Below are 13,840 nucleotides of genomic sequence, written 5' to 3' on the forward strand. Positions count from 1 at the left end.
AATTTTCAGTTGCATAACATTATCCACAAATTTTCAGACTACAATTCATTCACTATCATATACTGAATGATTTTCTGTGAGAGTAGACACATTTTAAGATTGTATTAGGTAACATATTATAATTTTTGCATATATAAACTTGTTTAAGCCAAAATATTAAACAGAACACTTAACAATGAAACCAATGCACTAACAGCATTGGTACTTCAAAATCTGTTATATTGCATATAGGAAATAAACTAGTGGCTTGCATTAATTGCTGATTTGCTAAAGAATTAAACAATTATTAAACAAATACACTGCAAACAAAATGTTCTTTTAAGGAAAGCACACTTTACATTTTTCAAGTCCTCATTGACATGAACCACTTAAAGAAGGTTACAATTAAAATGTAAAATAATACTCTTATACATTGCTTTTATTCCTATATCATAAAAAAACATTCTGATTTAGGAATGTTGAAACATCAATGCGTATTCTTTCAAGGATATTAAACATTATACAAACTTACTTTTAAATAACCATAGTTGATTTTAAAGTGTGTAATCAGCCACTCTGAATGAGCCCTCTTCTACCACTTATTTATTAAGAAGTAGGACAGTCATCAAAAGCTAACAACATCTGCATGAAACAGAGTTGCTAACTGCCTTCATGCTGAGAAGAGAGCTCTTAATCTTATCATGGTGGTTGGCGAGTTTGGACACTTTCAAGCACATTTCTCCCATCATTGCCTATAGAAATGATCCCTGAAAGTATAATCTAAGCTACATTTGGTTGATGGTTTAGATAGGCCATATAAATTCCTCTTTTAACTCATGGTGACATTTTAGGACCCATGCATAAAACTTGATATAGAAATTGTCAACCAATATTCAGTTGCATAACATTCTCCACAAATTTTCAGACTACAATTCATTCACTATCATATACTGAAAGATTTTCTGTGAGAGTAGACACATTTTAAGATTGTATTAGGTAACATATTATAATTTTTGCATATATAAATTTGTTTAAACCAAAATATTAAACAGAACACTTAACAATGAAACCAATGCACTAATAGCATTGGTACTTCAAAATTTCTTATATTGCATATAGGAAATAAACTAGTGGCTTGCATTAATTGCTGATTTGCAAAAGAATTAAACAATTATTAAACAAATACACTGCAAACAAAAGGTTCTTTTAAGGAAAGCACACTTTACATTTTTCAAGTCATCATTGACATCAACCACTTAAAGAAGGTTAAAATTAAAATGTAAAATAATACTCTTAGACATTGCTTTTATTCCTATATCATAAAAAACATTCTGATTCAGGAATGTTGAAACATCAATGCGTATTCTTTCAAGGATATTAAACATTATACAAACTTAGTTTTAAATAACCACAGTTGATTTTAAAGTGTGTAATCAGCCACTCTGAATGAGCCCTCTTCTACCACTTCTTTATTAAGAAGTAGAACAGTCATCAAAAGCTAACAACATCTGCATGAAACAGAATTGCTAACTGTCTTCATGCTGAGAAGAGAGCTCTTAAACTCATCATGGTGGTTGGCGAGTTTGGACACTTTCAAGCACATTTCTCCCATCATTGCCTATAGAAATGATCCCTGAAAGTATAATCTTAGCTACATTTGGTTGATGGTTTAGATAGGCCATATAAATTCCTCTTTTAACTCATGGTGACATTTTAGGACCCATGCATAAAACTTGATATAGAAATTGTCAACCAATATTCAGTTGCATAACATTCTCCACAAATTTTCAGACTACAATTCATTCACTATCATATACTGAATGATTTTCTGTGAGAGTAGACACATTTTAAGATTGTATTAGGTAACATATTATAATTTTTGCATATATAAATTTGTTTAAACAAAAATATTAAACAGAACACTTAACAATGAAACCAATGCACTAATAGCATTGGTACTTCAAAATTTCTTATATTGCATATAGGAAATAAACTAGTGGCTTGCATTAATTGCTGATTTGCAAAAGAATTAAACAATTATTAAACAAATACACTGCAAACAAAAGGTTCTTTTAAGGAAAGCACACTTTACATTTTTCAAGTCCTCATTGACATGAACCACTTAAAGAAGGTTAAAATTAAAATGTAAAATAATACTCTTAGACATTGCTTTAATTGCTATATCATAAAAAACATTCTGATTCAGGAATGTTGAAACATCAATGCGTATTCTTTCAAGGATATTAAACATTATACAAACTTAGTTTTAAATAACCATAGTTGATTTTAAAGTGTGTAATCAGCCACTCTGAATGAGCCCTCTTCTACCACTTCTTTATTAAGAAGTAGGACAGTCATCAAAAGCTAACAACATCTGCATGAAACAGAGTTGCTAACTGCCTTCATGCTGAGAAGAGAGCTCTTAAACTCATCATGGTGGTTGGCGAGTTTGGACACTTTCAAGCACATTTCTCCCATCATTGCCTATAGAAATGATCCCTGAAAGTATAGTCTTAAATACATTTTGTTGATGGTTTAGATAGGCCATATGAATTCCTCTTTTAACTCATGGTGACATTTTTGGACCCATTCATAAAACTTGATATAGAAATTGTCAACCAATATTCAGTTGCATAACATTCTCCACAAATTTTCAGACTACAATTCATTCACTATCATATACTGAATGATTTTCTGTGAGAGTAGACACATTTTAAAATTGTATTAGGTAACATATTATAATTTTTGCATATATAAATTTGTTTAAACCAAAATATTAAACAGAACACTTAACAATGAAACCAATGCACTAATAGCATTGGTACTTCAAAATTTCTTATAATGCATATAGGAAATAAACTAGTGGCTTGCATTCATTGCTGATTTGCAAAAGAATTAAACAATTATTAAACAAATACACTGCAAACAAAAGGTTCTTTTAAGGAAAGCACACTTTACATTTTTCAAGTCATCATTGACATCAACCACTTAAAGAAGGTTAAAATTAAAATGTAAAATAATACTCTTAGACATTGCTTTTATTCCTATATCATAAAAAACATTCTGATTCAGGAATGTTGAAACATCAATGCGTATTCTTTCAAGGATATTAAACATTATACAAACTTAGTTTTAAATAACCATAGTTGATTTTAAAGTGTGTAATCAGCCACTCTGAATGAGCCCTCTTCTACCACTTCTTTATTAAGAAGTAGGACAGTCATCAAAAGCTAACAACATCTGCATGAAACAGAATTGCTGACTGCCTTCATGCTGAGAAGAGAGCTCTTAAACTCATCATGGTGGTTGGCGAGTTTGGACACTTTCAAGCACATTTCTCCCATCATTGCCTATAGAAATGATCCCTGAAAGTATAATCTTAGCAACATTTGGTTGATGGTTTAGATAGGCCATATAAATTCCTCTTTTAACTCATGGTGACATTTTAGGACCCATGCATAAAACTTGATATAGAAATTGTCAACCAATATTCAGTTCCATAACATTCTCCACAAATTTTCAGACTACAATTCATTCACTATCATATACTGAATGATTTTCTGTGAGAGTAGACACATTTTAAGATTGTATTAGGTAACATATTATAATTTTTGCATATATAAATTTGTTTAAACAAAAATATTAAACAGAACACTTAACAATGAAACCAATGCACTAATAGCATTGGTACTTCAAAATTTCTTATATTGCATATAGGAAATAAACTAGTGGCTTGCATTAATTGCTGATTTGCTAAAGAATTAAACAATTATTAAACAAATACACTGCAAACAAAAGGTTCTTTTAAGGAAAGCACACTTTACATTTTTCAAGTCCTCATTGACATGAACCACTTAAAGAAGGTTAAAATTAAAATGTAAAATAATACTCTTAGACATTGCTTTAATTGCTATATCATAAAAAACATTCTGATTCAGGAATGTTGAAACATCAATGCGTATTCTTTCAAGGATATTAAACATTATACAAACTTAGTTTTAAATAACCATAGTTGATTTTAAAGTGTGTAATCAGCCACTCTGAATGAGCCCTCTTCTACCACTTCTTTATTAAGAAGTAGGACAGTCATCAAAAGCTAACAACATCTGCATGAAACAGAGTTGCTAACTGCCTTCATGCTGAGAAGAGAGCTCTTAAACTCATCATGGTGGTTGGCGAGTTTGGACACTTTCAAGCACATTTCTCCCATCATTGCCTATAGAAATGATCCCTGAAAGTATAGTCTTAAATACATTTTGTTGATGGTTTAGATAGGCCATATGAATTCCTCTTTTAACTCATGGTGACATTTTTGGACCCATTCATAAAACTTGATATAGAAATTGTCAACCAATTTTCAGTTGCATAACATTCTCCACAAATTTTCAGACTACAATTCATTCACTATCATATACTGAATGATTTTCTGTGAGAGTAGACACATTTTAAGATTGTATTAGGTAACATGTTATCATTTTTGCATATATAAACTTGTTTAAGCCAAAATATTAAACAGAACACTTAACAATGAAACCAATGCACTAATAGCATTGGTACTTCAAAATTTCTTATATTGCATATAGGAAATAAACTAGTGGCTTGCATTAATTGCTGATTTGCTAAAGAATTAAACAATTATTAAACAAATACACTGCAAACAAAATGTTCTTTTAAGGAAAGCACACTTTACATTTTTCAAGTCCTCATTGACATGAACCACTTAAAGAAGGTTACAATTAAAATGTAAAATAATACTCTTAGACATTGCTTTTATTCCTATATCATAAAAAAACATTCTGATTCAGGAATGTTGAAACATCAATGCGTATTCTTTCAAGGATATTAAACATTATACAAACTTACTTTTAAATAACCATAGTTGATTTTAAAGTGTGTAATCAGCCACTCTGAATGAGCCCTCTTCTACCACTTATTTATTAAGAAGTAGGACAGTCATCAAAAGCTAACAACATCTGCATGAAACAGAGTTGCTAACTGCCTTCATGCTGAGAAGAGAGCTCTTAATCTTATCATGGTGGTTGGCGAGTTTGGACACTTTCAAGCACATTTCTCCCATCATTGCCTATAGAAATGATCCCTGAAAGTATAATCTAAGCTACATTTGGTTGATGGTTTAGATAGGCCATATAAATTCCTCTTTTAACTCATGGTGACATTTTAGGACCCATTCATAAAACTTGATATAGAAATTGTCAACCAATATTCAGTTGCATAACATTCTCCACAAATTTTCAGACTACAATTCATTCACTATCATATACTGAATGATTTTCTGTGAGAGTAGACACATTTTAAGATTGTATTAGGTAACATATTATAATTTTTGCATATATAAATTTGTTTAAACCAAAATATTAAACAGAACACTTAACAATGAAACCAATGCACTAATAGCATTGGTACTTCAAAATTTCTTATATTGCATATAGGAAATAAACTAGTGGCTTGCATTAATTGCTGATTTGCAAAAGAATTAAACAATTATTAAACAAATACACTGCAAACAAAAGGTTCTTTTAAGGAAAGCACACTTTACATTTTTCAAGTCATCATTGACATCAACCACTTAAAGAAGGTTAAAATTAAAATGTAAAATAATACTCTTAGACATTGCTTTTATTCCTATATCATAAAAAACATTCTGATTCAGGAATGTTGAAACATCAATGCGTATTCTTTCAAGGATATTAAACATTATACAAACTTAGTTTTAAATAACCACAGTTGATTTTAAAGTGTGTAATCAGCCACTCTGAATGAGCCCTCTTCTACCACTTCTTTATTAAGAAGTAGAACAGTCATCAAAAGCTAACAACATCTGCATGAAACAGAATTGCTAACTGTCTTCATGCTGAGAAGAGAGCTCTTAAACTCATCATGGTGGTTGGCGAGTTTGGACACTTTCAAGCACATTTCTCCCATCATTGCCTATAGAAATGATCCCTGAAAGTATAATCTTAGCTACATTTGGTTGATGGTTTAGATAGGCCATATAAATTCCTCTTTTAACTCATGGTGACATTTTAGGACCCATGCATAAAACTTGATATAGAAATTGTCAACCAATATTCAGTTGCATAACATTCTCCACAAATTTTCAGACTACAATTCATTCACTATCATATACTGAATGATTTTCTGTGAGAGTAGACACATTTTAAGATTGTATTAGGTAACATATTATAATTTTTGCATATATAAATTTGTTTAAACAAAAATATTAAACAGAACACTTAACAATGAAACCAATGCACTAATAGCATTGGTACTTCAAAATTTCTTATATTGCATATAGGAAATAAACTAGTGGCTTGCATTAATTGCTGATTTGCAAAAGAATTAAACAATTATTAAACAAATACACTGCAAACAAAAGGTTCTTTTAAGGAAAGCACACTTTACATTTTTCAAGTCCTCATTGACATGAACCACTTAAAGAAGGTTAAAATTAAAATGTAAAATAATACTCTTAGACATTGCTTTAATTGCTATATCATAAAAAACATTCTGATTCAGGAATGTTGAAACATCAATGCGTATTCTTTCAAGGATATTAAACATTATACAAACTTAGTTTTAAATAACCATAGTTGATTTTAAAGTGTGTAATCAGCCACTCTGAATGAGCCCTCTTCTACCACTTCTTTATTAAGAAGTAGGACAGTCATCAAAAGCTAACAACATCTGCATGAAACAGAGTTGCTAACTGCCTTCATGCTGAGAAGAGAGCTCTTAAACTCATCATGGTGGTTGGCGAGTTTGGACACTTTCAAGCACATTTCTCCCATCATTGCCTATAGAAATGATCCCTGAAAGTATAGTCTTAAATACATTTTGTTGATGGTTTAGATAGGCCATATGAATTCCTCTTTTAACTCATGGTGACATTTTTGGACCCATTCATAAAACTTGATATAGAAATTGTCAACCAATATTCAGTTGCATAACATTCTCCACAAATTTTCAGACTACAATTCATTCACTATCATATACTGAATGATTTTCTGTGAGAGTAGACACATTTTAAAATTGTATTAGGTAACATATTATAATTTTTGCATATATAAATTTGTTTAAACCAAAATATTAAACAGAACACTTAACAATGAAACCAATGCACTAATAGCATTGGTACTTCAAAATTTCTTATAATGCATATAGGAAATAAACTAGTGGCTTGCATTCATTGCTGATTTGCAAAAGAATTAAACAATTATTAAACAAATACACTGCAAACAAAAGGTTCTTTTAAGGAAAGCACACTTTACATTTTTCAAGTCATCATTGACATCAACCACTTAAAGAAGGTTAAAATTAAAATGTAAAATAATACTCTTAGACATTGCTTTTATTCCTATATCATAAAAAACATTCTGATTCAGGAATGTTGAAACATCAATGCGTATTCTTTCAAGGATATTAAACATTATACAAACTTAGTTTTAAATAACCATAGTTGATTTTAAAGTGTGTAATCAGCCACTCTGAATGAGCCCTCTTCTACCACTTCTTTATTAAGAAGTAGGACAGTCATCAAAAGCTAACAACATCTGCATGAAACAGAATTGCTGACTGCCTTCATGCTGAGAAGAGAGCTCTTAAACTCATCATGGTGGTTGGCGAGTTTGGACACTTTCAAGCACATTTCTCCCATCATTGCCTATAGAAATGATCCCTGAAAGTATAATCTTAGCAACATTTGGTTGATGGTTTAGATAGGCCATATAAATTCCTCTTTTAACTCATGGTGACATTTTAGGACCCATGCATAAAACTTGATATAGAAATTGTCAACCAATATTCAGTTCCATAACATTCTCCACAAATTTTCAGACTACAATTCATTCACTATCATATACTGAATGATTTTCTGTGAGAGTAGACACATTTTAAGATTGTATTAGGTAACATATTATAATTTTTGCATATATAAATTTGTTTAAACAAAAATATTAAACAGAACACTTAACAATGAAACCAATGCACTAATAGCATTGGTACTTCAAAATTTCTTATATTGCATATAGGAAATAAACTAGTGGCTTGCATTAATTGCTGATTTGCTAAAGAATTAAACAATTATTAAACAAATACACTGCAAACAAAAGGTTCTTTTAAGGAAAGCACACTTTACATTTTTCAAGTCCTCATTGACATGAACCACTTAAAGAAGGTTAAAATTAAAATGTAAAATAATACTCTTAGACATTGCTTTAATTGCTATATCATAAAAAACATTCTGATTCAGGAATGTTGAAACATCAATGCATATTCTTTCAAGGATATTAAACATTATACAAACTTAGTTTTAAATAACCATAGTTGATTTTAAAGTGTGTAATCAGCCACTCTGAATGAGCCCTCTTCTACCACTTCTTTATTAAGAAGTAGGACAGTCATCAAAAGCTAACAACATCTGCATGAAACAGAGTTGCTAACTGCCTTCATGCTGAGAAGAGAGCTCTTAAACTCATCATGGTGGTTAGCGAGTTTGGACACTTTCAAGCACATTTCTCCCATCATTGCCTATAGAAATGATCCCTGAAAGTATAGTCTTAAATACATTTTGTTGATGGTTTAGATAGGCCATATGAATTCCTCTTTTAACTCATGGTGACATTTTTGGACCCATTCATAAAACTTGATATAGAAATTGTCAACCAATTTTCAGTTGCATAACATTCTCCACAAATTTTCAGACTACAATTCATTCACTATCATATACTGAATGATTTTCTGTGAGAGTAGACACATTTTAAGATTGTATTAGGTAACATGTTATCATTTTTGCATATATAAACTTGTTTAAGCCAAAATATTAAACAGAACACTTAACAATGAAACCAATGCACTAATAGCATTGGTACTTCAAAATTTCTTATATTGCATATAGGAAATAAACTAGTGGCTTGCATTAATTGCTGATTTGCTAAAGAATTAAACAATTATTAAACAAATACACTGCAAACAAAATGTTCTTTTAAGGAAAGCACACTTTACATTTTTCAAGTCCTCATTGACATGAACCACTTAAAGAAGGTTACAATTAAAATGTAAAATAATACTCTTAGACATTGCTTTTATTCCTATATCATAAAAAAACATTCTGATTCAGGAATGTTGAAACATCAATGCGTATTCTTTCAAGGATATTAAACATTATACAAACTTACTTTTAAATAACCATAGTTGATTTTAAAGTGTGTAATCAGCCACTCTGAATGAGCCCTCTTCTACCACTTATTTATTAAGAAGTAGGACAGTCATCAAAAGCTAACAACATCTGCATGAAACAGAGTTGCTAACTGCCTTCATGCTGAGAAGAGAGCTCTTAATCTTATCATGGTGGTTGGCGAGTTTGGACACTTTCAAGCACATTTCTCCCATCATTGCCTATAGAAATGATCCCTGAAAGTATAATCTAAGCTACATTTGGTTGATGGTTTAGATAGGCCATATAAATTCCTCTTTTAACTCATGGTGACATTTTAGGACCCATTCATAAAACTTGATATAGAAATTGTCAACCAATATTCAGTTGCATAACATTCTCCACAAATTTTCAGACTACAATTCATTCACTATCATATACTGAATGATTTTCTGTGAGAGTAGACACATTTTAAGATTGTATTAGGTAACATATTATAATTTTTGCATATATAAATTTGTTTAAACCAAAATATTAAACAGAACACTTAACAATGAAACCAATGCACTAATAGCTTTGGTACTTCAAAATTTCTTATAATGCATATAGGAAATAAACTAGTGGCTTGCATTCATTGCTGATTTGCAAAAGAATTAAACAATTATTAAACAAATACACTGCAAACAAAAGGTTCTTTTAAGGAAAGCACACTTTACATTTTTCAAGTCATCATTGACATCAACCACTTAAAGAAGGTTAAAATTAAAATGTAAAATAATACTCTTAGACATTGCTTTTATTCCTATATCATAAAAAACATTCTGATTCAGGAATGTTGAAACATCAATGCGTATTCTTTCAAGGATATTAAACATTATACAAACTTAGTTTTAAATAACCATAGTTGATTTTAAAGTGTGTAATCAGCCACTCTGAATGAGCCCTCTTCTACCACTTCTTTATTAAGAAGTAGGACAGTCATCAAAAGCTAACAACATCTGCATGAAACAGAATTGCTGACTGCCTTCATGCTGAGAAGAGAGCTCTTAAACTCATCATGGTGGTTGGCGAGTTTGGACACTTTCAAGCACATTTCTCCCATCATTGCCTATAGAAATGATCCCTGGAAGTACAATCTTAACTACATTTGGTTGATGGTTTAGATAGGCCATATAAATTCCTCTTTTAACTCATGGTGACATTTTAGGACCCATGCATAAAACTTGATATAGAAATTGTCAACCAATATTCAGTTGCATAACATTCTCCACAAATTTTCAGACTACAATTCATTCACTATCATATACTGAATGATTTTCTGTGAGAGTAGACACATTTTAAGATTGTATTAGGTAACATATTATAATGTTTGCATATATAAATTTGTTTAAACAAAAATATTAAACAGAACACTTAACAATGAAACCAATGCACTAATAGCATTGGTACTTCAAAATTTCTTATATTGCATATAGGAAATAAACTAGTGGCTTGCATTAATTGCTGATTTGCAAAAGAATTAAACAATTATTAAACAAATACACTGCAAACAAAAGGTTCTTTTAAGGAAAGCACACTTTACATTTTTCAAGTCCTCATTGACATGAACCACTTAAAGAAGGTTAAAATTAAAATGTAAAATAATACTCTTAGACATTGCTTTAATTGCTATATCATAAAAAACATTCTGATTCAGGAATGTTGAAACATCAATGCGTATTCTTTCAAGGATATTAAACATTATACAAACTTAGTTTTAAATAACCATAGTTGATTTTAAAGTGTGTAATCAGCCACTCTGAATGAGCCCTCTTCTACCACTTCTTTATTAAGAAGTAGGACAGTCATCAAAAGCTAACAACATCTGCATGAAACAGAGTTGCTAACTGCCTTCATGCTGAGAAGAGAGCTCTTAAACTCATCATGGTGGTTGGCGAGTTTGGACACTTTCAAGCACATTTCTCCCATCATTGCCTATAGAAATGATCCCTGAAAGTATAGTCTTAAATACATTTTGTTGATGGTTTAGATAGGCCATATGAATTCCTCTTTTAACTCATGGTGACATTTTTGGACCCATTCATAAAACTTGATATAGAAATTGTCAACCAATTTTCAGTTGCATAACATTCTCCACAAATTTTCAGACTACAATTCATTCACTATCATATACTGAATGATTTTCTGTGAGAGTAGACACATTTTAAGATTGTATTAGGTAACATGTTATCATTTTTGCATATATAAACTTGTTTAAGCCAAAATATTAAACAGAACACTTAACAATGAAACCAATGCACTAATAGCATTGGTACTTCAAAATTTCTTATATTGCATATAGGAAATAAACTAGTGGCTTGCATTAATTGCTGATTTGCTAAAGAATTAAACAATTATTAAACAAATACACTGCAAACAAAATGTTCTTTTAAGGAAAGCACACTTTACATTTTTCAAGTCCTCATTGACATGAACCACTTAAAGAAGGTTACAATTAAAATGTAAAATAATACTCTTAGACATTGCTATTATTCCTATATCATAAAAAAACATTCTGATTTAGGAATGTTGAAACATCAATGCGTATTCTTTCAAGGATATTAAACATTATACAAACTTAGTTTTAAATAACCATAGTTGATTTTAAAGTGTGTAATCAGCCACTCTGAATGAGCCCTCTTCTACCACTTCTTTATTAAGAAGTAGGACAGTCATCAAAAGCTAACAACATCTGCATGAAACAGAGTTGCTAACTGCCTTCATGCGGAGAAGAGAGCTCTTAATCTTATCATGGTGGTTGGCGAGTTTGGACACTTTCAAGCACATTTCTCCCATCATTGCCTATAGAAATGATCCCTGAAAGTATAATCTAAGCTACATTTGGTTGATGGTTTAGATAGGCCATATAAATTCCTCTTTTAACTCATGGTGACATTTTAGGACCCATGCATAAAACTTGATATAGAAATTGTCAACCAATATTCAGTTGCATAACATTATCCACAAATTTTCAGACTACAATTCATTCACTATCATATACTGAATGATTTTCTGTGAGAGTAGACACATTTTAAGATTGTATTAGGTAACATATTATAATTTTTGCATATATAAATTTGTTTAAACCAAAATATTAAACAGAACACTTAACAATGAAACCAATGCACTAATAGCATTGGTACTTCAAAATTTCTTATATTGCATATAGGAAATAAACTAGTGGCTTGCATTCATTGCTGATTTGCAAAAGAATTAAACAATTATTAAACAAATACACTGCAAACAAAAGGTTCTTTTAAGGAAAGCACACTTTACATTTTTCAAGTCATCATTGACATCAACCACTTAAAGAAGGTTAAAATTAAAATGTAAAATAATACTTTTAGACATTGCTTTTATTCCTATATCATAAAAAACATTCTGATTCAGGAATGTTGAAACATCAATGCGTATTCTTTCAAGGATATTAAACATTATACAAACTTAGTTTTAAATAACCATAGTTGATTTTAAAGTGTGTAATCAGCCACTCTGAATGAGCCCTCTTCTACCACTTCTTTATTAAGAAGTAGGACAGTCATCAAAAGCTAACAACATCTGCATGAAACAGAATTGCTGACTGCCTTCATGCTGAGAAGAGAGCTCTTAAACTCATCATGGTGGTTGGCGAGTTTGGACACTTTCAAGCACATTTCTCCCATCATTGCCTATAGAAATGATCCCTGAAAGTATAATCTTAGCTACATTTGGTTGATGGTTTAGATAGGCCATATAAATTCCTCTTTTAACTCATGGTGACATTTTAGGACCCATGCATAAAACTTGATATAGAAATTGTCAATCAATATTCAGTTGCATAACATTCTCCACAAATTTTCAGACTACAATTCATTCACTATCATATACTGAATGATTTTCTGTGAGAGTAGACACATTTTAAGATTGTATTAGGTAACATGTTATCATTTTTGCATATATAAACTTGTTTAAGCCAAAATATTAAACAGAACACTTAACAATGAAACCAATGCACTAATAGCATTGGTACTTCAAAATTTCTTATATTGCATATAGGAAATAAACTAGTGGCTTGCATTAATTGCTGATTTGCTAAAGAATTAAACAATTATTAAACAAATACACTGCAAACAAAATGTTCTTTTAAGGAAAGCACACTTTACATTTTTCAAGTCCTCATTGACATGAACCACTTAAAGAAGGTTACAATTAAAATGTAAAATAATACTCTTAGACATTGCTTTTATTCCTATATCATAAAAAAACATTCTGATTTAGGAATGTTGAAACATCAATGCGTATTCTTTCAAGGATATTAAACATTATACAAACTTACTTTTAAATAACCATAGTTGATTTTAAAGTGTGTAATCAGCCACTCTGAATGAGCCCTCTTCTACCACTTCTTTATTAAGAAGTAGGACAGTCATCAAAAGCTAACAACATCTGCATGAAACAGAGTTGCTAACTGCCTTCATGCTGAGAAGAGAGCTCTTAATCTTATCATGGTGGTTGGCGAGTTTGGACACTTTCAAGCACATTTCTCCCATCATTGCCTATAGAAATGATCCCTGAAAGTATAATCTAAGCTACATTTGGTTGATGGTTTAGATAGGCCATATAAATTCCTCTTTTAACTCATGGTGACATTTTAGGACCCATGCATAAAAC

General features: G+C 30.7%; 16 non-coding genes across 16 annotated transcripts; all 16 read right to left on the bottom strand.

Moving 5' to 3' along the window:
• Nucleotides 1-549: 549 nt before the first annotated feature.
• Nucleotides 550-762, bottom strand: LOC135053651 (small nucleolar RNA U3). Its single transcript, XR_010242975.1, has one exon. It is a non-coding gene; the product is annotated as a small nucleolar RNA U3 (small nucleolar RNA).
• Nucleotides 763-1,415: 653 nt separating this feature from the next.
• On the bottom strand, nucleotides 1,416-1,628 carry LOC135053241 (small nucleolar RNA U3). The gene has a single exon (XR_010242617.1). It is a non-coding gene; the product is annotated as a small nucleolar RNA U3 (small nucleolar RNA).
• Nucleotides 1,629-2,281: 653 nt separating this feature from the next.
• Nucleotides 2,282-2,494, bottom strand: LOC135053112 (small nucleolar RNA U3). The gene has a single exon (XR_010242505.1). It is a non-coding gene; the product is annotated as a small nucleolar RNA U3 (small nucleolar RNA).
• Nucleotides 2,495-3,147: 653 nt separating this feature from the next.
• Nucleotides 3,148-3,360, bottom strand: LOC135053539 (small nucleolar RNA U3). The gene has a single exon (XR_010242876.1). It is a non-coding gene; the product is annotated as a small nucleolar RNA U3 (small nucleolar RNA).
• Nucleotides 3,361-4,013: 653 nt separating this feature from the next.
• Nucleotides 4,014-4,226, bottom strand: LOC135053114 (small nucleolar RNA U3). The gene has a single exon (XR_010242506.1). It is a non-coding gene; the product is annotated as a small nucleolar RNA U3 (small nucleolar RNA).
• A 654-nt stretch (nucleotides 4,227-4,880) lies between these two features.
• On the bottom strand, nucleotides 4,881-5,093 carry LOC135053652 (small nucleolar RNA U3). Its single transcript, XR_010242976.1, has one exon. It is a non-coding gene; the product is annotated as a small nucleolar RNA U3 (small nucleolar RNA).
• A 653-nt stretch (nucleotides 5,094-5,746) lies between these two features.
• On the bottom strand, nucleotides 5,747-5,959 carry LOC135053242 (small nucleolar RNA U3). The gene has a single exon (XR_010242618.1). It is a non-coding gene; the product is annotated as a small nucleolar RNA U3 (small nucleolar RNA).
• Nucleotides 5,960-6,612: 653 nt separating this feature from the next.
• LOC135053115 (small nucleolar RNA U3) lies at nucleotides 6,613-6,825 on the bottom strand. Its single transcript, XR_010242507.1, has one exon. It is a non-coding gene; the product is annotated as a small nucleolar RNA U3 (small nucleolar RNA).
• Nucleotides 6,826-7,478: 653 nt separating this feature from the next.
• On the bottom strand, nucleotides 7,479-7,691 carry LOC135053540 (small nucleolar RNA U3). The gene has a single exon (XR_010242877.1). It is a non-coding gene; the product is annotated as a small nucleolar RNA U3 (small nucleolar RNA).
• A 653-nt stretch (nucleotides 7,692-8,344) lies between these two features.
• Nucleotides 8,345-8,557, bottom strand: LOC135053172 (small nucleolar RNA U3). Its single transcript, XR_010242557.1, has one exon. It is a non-coding gene; the product is annotated as a small nucleolar RNA U3 (small nucleolar RNA).
• Nucleotides 8,558-9,211: 654 nt separating this feature from the next.
• LOC135053653 (small nucleolar RNA U3) lies at nucleotides 9,212-9,424 on the bottom strand. The gene has a single exon (XR_010242977.1). It is a non-coding gene; the product is annotated as a small nucleolar RNA U3 (small nucleolar RNA).
• Nucleotides 9,425-10,077: 653 nt separating this feature from the next.
• Nucleotides 10,078-10,290, bottom strand: LOC135053585 (small nucleolar RNA U3). Its single transcript, XR_010242917.1, has one exon. It is a non-coding gene; the product is annotated as a small nucleolar RNA U3 (small nucleolar RNA).
• Nucleotides 10,291-10,943: 653 nt separating this feature from the next.
• On the bottom strand, nucleotides 10,944-11,156 carry LOC135053116 (small nucleolar RNA U3). The gene has a single exon (XR_010242508.1). It is a non-coding gene; the product is annotated as a small nucleolar RNA U3 (small nucleolar RNA).
• Nucleotides 11,157-11,810: 654 nt separating this feature from the next.
• LOC135053681 (small nucleolar RNA U3) lies at nucleotides 11,811-12,023 on the bottom strand. The gene has a single exon (XR_010243002.1). It is a non-coding gene; the product is annotated as a small nucleolar RNA U3 (small nucleolar RNA).
• Nucleotides 12,024-12,676: 653 nt separating this feature from the next.
• LOC135053541 (small nucleolar RNA U3) lies at nucleotides 12,677-12,889 on the bottom strand. Its single transcript, XR_010242878.1, has one exon. It is a non-coding gene; the product is annotated as a small nucleolar RNA U3 (small nucleolar RNA).
• A 654-nt stretch (nucleotides 12,890-13,543) lies between these two features.
• On the bottom strand, nucleotides 13,544-13,756 carry LOC135053411 (small nucleolar RNA U3). The gene has a single exon (XR_010242765.1). It is a non-coding gene; the product is annotated as a small nucleolar RNA U3 (small nucleolar RNA).
• Nucleotides 13,757-13,840: the final 84 nt, after the last annotated feature.

The sequence above is a fragment of the Pseudophryne corroboree genome, chromosome 2 (genome assembly GCF_028390025.1).
Source record: "Pseudophryne corroboree isolate aPseCor3 chromosome 2, aPseCor3.hap2, whole genome shotgun sequence".
Lineage (NCBI taxonomy): Eukaryota > Metazoa > Chordata > Amphibia > Anura > Myobatrachidae > Pseudophryne > Pseudophryne corroboree.